Below are 6,586 nucleotides of genomic sequence, written 5' to 3'. Positions count from 1 at the left end.
GAGAGGGATGTGACGAGAGATCAGGCGAGAAATCAATGAGGTGAGGAATTGGCAGCGGCGGCGTCTCTGATCGCTCCTCTCTCCTTCGCGCCTCCTCGCTCCCCCATTTTGGGCTCTGATTTAATATATGAGACGCCGGCCATGCAAGATTAAACACTAATACACCTGTCGCATATGGATCAAAACCCAGCCATATGGATCAGAACCAAGGGATGGAAACATCTGAGACTAAAAGCTCTAAACTGCGACCAGGGAACAGAGCTGAACTTTTTTTTTTTTTGGGGGGGGGGGGGGGGTTGTGGCATGTTTGAAATATTGGTGTGGAGGTTATCTTGATGAAAAGGGAGAGGTGAACATATCTTTCTGAGGGATTAGCATATCTTTCTGAGGGATGAATATATCTTTAAGGGATGAACATATCTTTCTTTTACAGCTCAACAAGCCTAACAGATTACAGATTTGTATGTGGCTATGCCTTTGGAAGTCTGTGTGTTGGTTGCATGCAAATTGGTATAATTCCTGGTATTTTGTTTTCTTTTGGACTTTGCATGGATCACATCATTAGATAACACTTAGATACGCTCTTAATTTGATGAAATTTTTTGATTTCAGGTTGAGTGGATCTAAATATCTATTCAAAACCTCTGAGGGAGTGGTATAACTATCTCTGGGCAACTCAAGCAGACGATTTTGCCTATTTTGTGGCCCTGATGCCTAGCCTTTTGGCCACATCAGTAGTCATTCGGCTCAAGACAAACAGCAATAAAAACAGCAATTAAATGCACTAAAATCAATCATGTTTTTAAGCACATAGCCTTAAAAACAAACAGTATGCTAATCACATTAGTCAAAAGGCTAACATGATTTCACCACACATCTGCTAGCATACCAATGCTAATTAGGCTATAGCATGCATCAACCTCACTTCAAAGTTCTGATGGGAATTGGCCCTGGCTGACATGAATTAATATTTCAACTTGTTTTCTACTCAACATCAAACTCATGTCAATCATGTCAATATTGCATCAGCATCATTGGTGTTGTCTGGGCTGTGGTGCATACTACTGCTCCTTCAGAAGGCTAATGGTAATAAAGAGAGGACTAGGGACTATCCATACAAAAACACACAGCAAAACATGAAACAAAACTAACTAGCTAAATGAATTGTAATCTCAACTCAACTCAACTCAAAGTAAATCACGCTGACTAGATTGTGTACATGCATACTAAAAAATGCACTTTTGCTTACTATGATGCACATTCCCTGAAATGCACTTCCCTGCGCGCGCACACACACACACACACACACACGCACACACACACGCACACGCACACGCACACGCACACACACACACACAGGACATTAACATGATGATCCAAAAATTCTCACTGCATTTCCACAGGTTATTGTATTCTGTCTCAGAGAGGATAAAGTCCAACTTCCATCAAAGTAAACAGATTGGACTGAAAGAGTATTAGTCAGACATACGGTATAATGTGATCTTGTTTGCATGTCTGAATGTGTGCATGACTGTGGTTGCCCATATTGCCCATACTGATGCAGAGGACTGCAGTTCCTGCTCTAATCATGATACAGCAAACACTCTACACATCAGCGTTGTCCAGATAGCTTGGAAGACGATACTTCAAAAGAAAGAAGTTTACCGCACACTTATTTGACTTTTTGCTTGTTCGCTCACGCTGAGCTCACCTGATGACGCACATAGGCGAAATGCGTTGTTCACTCCGAATAAACGAGCAAAAAGTCAAATAAGTGTGCAGTAAACAAAGTATTGAATACTCCTGCCTACCAGCACCTAGAAGCTGTGCATGGATCTTTGAACTTTTGCATTTAAGCTTAAAAGATGATCTTGTGATCAGAGAATGGCAGGCTTGACTCTTGCATCAACTGCATGAATGCCCTTAAGAAAATCATCCAAGTCTTATGGAGTCTAGGACTGTCCCTTGTGCATCTGAATAAGTAGGCCTAAGTAGATTTGGGGCATGTAATGTAAAAATCAGTGTCCAATGTGTGTGTGTGTGTGTGTACTTGCGTGCGTGCTTGCGTGCCTATGCGTACATGTGTGCGTGTGTGCGTGTGTATGTGTGTGTTTGTCAGTCCGTGCCTCCGTCCGTGTCTGCATGCGTGTCTGTCTGTGTAGAGAGAATACATACAAGTTCAAAGAGCAAATAAATGATAGATGATATAGAGATGAGAAATGATACACAGATAAAAGACTTCATATTAAACGAGAAGGAAGCGGGATAGAGAAATAGATGAATGAAAAACAGACCAGGAAAGAGGGATAGAGAGATTAACGAATTGACAACAGACTTGAAGTGACAGGTGAGTCAGAGACAGATAGGGGGGTGAGAAGGACCGGAACAGATTGACTGAGAGTGATAAACAACACCATGAGGGTGATAAACAACACCAAGAGAGTGATAAATAGTCAGGGACCCAAACCCTCAAAAGTGCTTTAAAATGGGAGGAACCTGACACGGCGCGTTATACTTTTTATTTGTAATTTTTTTGATAGTTCTATCCCTTAGGACAAATAATTAGAGGGTCTGCTCGGTCGGAAATACCGCGAAAAAAAGTTGTGCCTATTTTAATGTATGTACCCTTCATTTTTCGAGAGAAATTTCTGAAAAATGAAAAATGACCTGAAATCCTTGGTGGTTTGGTTAAGCTGTCCAAAAAGGCTTGCCTGGTGCACAGGACACACCTACTGACTATATTCAATAAAGAAAATATTGTTAAACCACATTTGAACATGATTTTGGCTCAATTTTATGTCATAAAATTAGGCTTTTTTTTCACTTTTTTGCTATATTTTCAACTTTTCTTCTCTGGCAATCAAGTTTTTCTCCAAGGTTTGACATCAGACAATATGCCATTCTTTTCAGTACGCAGTATAGTGATACCACAGCAAAAATTATGAAAATACAACCAAAATCAATGGATCTGTGGGGACTTGAACTCTAGTTGGTGATCAACAGGCCCAGAAAGTCAATAGAATTTCAGGTTACAATTAAAATGCTGAAAGGCATGCTGAATACTGAGCAATATGACATACCCACCCACCCACACACCCACTCACACACACACACACACACACAATCTGGGGATCCTTCAATCATGTTCACCCCAGGTGACACCCTGCACACCTGAACATATCCCACACATACATAGGCCTACTTCCTGGATGTGACGCAGTGAGCTACTTACACAGAAGGGGGAAAGGCAGGCCTACACAACTACCATTAAACACCTAACAGACCTGCCACTCTGCAGTATGGTAACTCTCTGGAAAGCCAATATTTTCAGGATTAACATAACCCATTTCAGTTTGCATACAGGGCAAACTGCTCTACACAGGACACCATCACCTGCATGCTTCATACTACTGGAGAACATGAAGCTGAGGAACACATATGCACAATTTTGAATTACAGTTCAACCTTCAGCACCATCCAGCCTCAGAGTCTTTGTTCTAAACCCCACTATCTGAGCCTGACCAACCATCATGTACTGTGGATTTCCTCTCTAACTGTTCCCTCTTGCTATCAACACCAGCACACTGCAAGGGCGTTAGCTAAGCCCTCTACTCTACACCCTGTTCACCCACAACTGCCTCTTTCTCCTCATTCGCTAACATAATGTCACACTAATTATGAATGAAGACAAGACAGACTACAGGAACAAGACAGAACATCTGCCGTCATGGTGTAAAAACAATAGCTTCGTCCTGGAGTCTAAAAACAACAAGGGAATCATTGTGGACTTTCACAAAAACAATCACAAACCCATGTAGTGGTGACTTGTAGGTGGTGGAGACGGTCAACATCTTTAAATCCCTGGAGGACACTGCAGCTGAAGACCTGTCCTGGAGTATTCACATAGGCTCAGTGGTCAGCAAGGCCCAACTATGTACCTTCTACCTGAATCTCAATGTCTCTTCTACCAGAAATTAGTATTATCTACTACCACACGCACTGTGAGGATGTGGACACCAGAAGCAGAAGAAGCGCTGAGATACTGCTTTGAGTCCACTGAATGTTCTGTTCTGCAGTACAGTGAAAACGTAGGAGATCATTTCAATAGTGACTCTCAACCTCTGCATGGAGGAGTTCCCAGTAGTTTGGTAAAACGTTTAGCCTACTGGTACTCTAACCAACATGTGCATGTTAAATGGGCGAACATCCTATCTACACGTTTTAATGTCAGCAACAGGGTACGACAGAGGGGAATTTTATCTCCTTATTTAATGCTTATCGATTACCTGTCTAGGTAACAAACAGGTAGTAGGCCTATAGTTGGTGATGATTAATCACTTGTTATATGCAGCCAACCATACCATTCTATCTCCAATTAAAAATTGGTTCCAACAGCTCATTTATATTTGTTATGATTATGGGGTAGTCTGACATTAATAGTAATAATAGGAAGAGTGTGATAATGTAACACAGTTCCCTCCTTTCCATCTATCTAACAGCTAGGTAGCAAATACCACAACATATCTGTGTTGCATCCTGAATGATACACTGGAGGCTGATGCCAACATGAGCAGGGAAGAGTGTGATATTTCCAAGCCATTATGCTGGCTATTCCATCCCTGCACTACACAAGTTACATAAGTTAACTTATTTCAAACTGATAGCACAATTAGTTGATCCAGGTCAAAGAGGGACATGTCTATGCACACTGGGAACACTGGTATAAGTGCCTTCCCTGTTTATATGTATGTACTGTATATGAAGTGTGCTGTAGTGAAATATTGATGTACTGTGTATTTTACAGTACATATTGATGTACTGTTTATTTTGGGCCTCAAGCCTGTAATATTTAAAACATGTGCAAAAGAGGTAGCTGAGCCACAGCAATACATCGTCAACAAGAGTGTATAAATGGGTAAGGCGCCTATAGATTGTACCTACAGTAGAAGACCTCATCCCTCATACCAGTCCCCAAAAAGCCACACCCCAATGATTACAGACCAGCTGCTCACATAATGAAGACATCTGACTGAGTACTGCTGCTCTACACAAAGAAAACCCAGGTTCGCCATGCATTGGATTCCATATAGTTAGTTTACCAGGAGAATGTGGGAGGTGTGGATGTTATCCTGTAACTACTGCATAGGGCACATTCTCACTTGGACAAAGGAGACAGTGTTGTGAGAATAATGTTCTTTGATTTCTCCAGTAGTGCCTCCAACATCCAGCCACTCTTCCTTAGAGACACACTTCTGCAGATGGTGGATACAGAATTGTGGTCAGCAGCACTGGAGTGCCACAAAGAATGGTGTTCTCCTTGGTATTGTTCATCCTATACCTACTTTTGCTACAGCACTTATATCTAACACATGCAAGTTTCCATATTGACACTGCAATTGTGAGGTGGATCAAGGGTGGGCTGGAGGGGGAGTACAGGCGACAGGTGGATAACTTTAGGAGAACCACCCCTTCACTCTATAAGAGAGGGTTCTACACAGTGTGGCCTAAAACATCAGCATCAAAAGGTCTCACACACATGTTGTATGACTGCCCTTTTCTTTGATTGTGATACAAATTTGGTGTTGTATTGTCTTAATAAACTTCTACAAAGTCTGGACTTACTTTCACCAAGTTTTCACCAATACAAGATCTTATATGGATGATGGTAGAGTCTGGGCACTATGCCACGCCTTGTCCAGGATATCCCAAAGATTCTCAGTGAGGTTGAGGTCTAGACTTTGTGGTGGACCATCCATGTGTACCAATGATGTCTCATTAAAATGTGAGCCTGATGAATATGCCTGTATTTAAAAATATATATAGAATTACATATTGATTCAGCTTTCCTCATTCTTAGACAGGAAACAGGAAATTAGACCTGTCACCAAATATTTCAGCGATTATTTTGAACCCCTCAAACAGACTAGCATATTTTACATGACATTATATGGTCTTTTGTTTAAAGAAGTTTTAAAGTTAAAACGAGTTGTTGCACCTATTAATTGGTATTAGAGTTTAGATCTCAATCTCATATCAATCTCTCAGAATCTTGAGGTTGGTTGGAGAAGGCAGTGTTCAAATTCTACCATCACACAATACCTTGGTGAAAACTTAACCCTATCCAGACTGGGGGGGGGCTAAAAGTGCCCGCACCAACTTTGATGTCGTATAATTCCTTAACGACTTAAGCTATGACTACGAAACTTGGTGACTTTTCCTAAAATTTAGTTGGCTACAGTTTAGTACCAAAAGATTATGTTTATCATTTTTGCCATTTTCTGACAGGTATGTCTGACTGAAAATCACTGATCTAATTGTTCCTTTCTCATATTTTCGTGTTATTTCCATTAGCATCAGACAGCTTTGTGAGCATTAAAGTGGTCTGAAGCATAGAATCATTAAAATTTAAGTGCATTACCTAAATTTGATGGAAAATATATTATGGCTAGATTTTGGGCATTATAATCAGATGATATCATAATGATGTCATAATACCAGATAATGACTCAAAAATGATTCATACATATCCATATATAGATCATCTCACCAAAGTTTGGTGATCATACCGTATTCCGTTCGTGAGTTA

The sequence above is a fragment of the Engraulis encrasicolus genome, chromosome 1 (assembly GCF_034702125.1).
Source record: "Engraulis encrasicolus isolate BLACKSEA-1 chromosome 1, IST_EnEncr_1.0, whole genome shotgun sequence".
Classification (NCBI taxonomy): domain Eukaryota; kingdom Metazoa; phylum Chordata; class Actinopteri; order Clupeiformes; family Engraulidae; genus Engraulis; species Engraulis encrasicolus.
The sequence above is the reverse complement of the archived record's forward strand: the minus strand, read 5'-3'. Positions refer to the sequence as shown.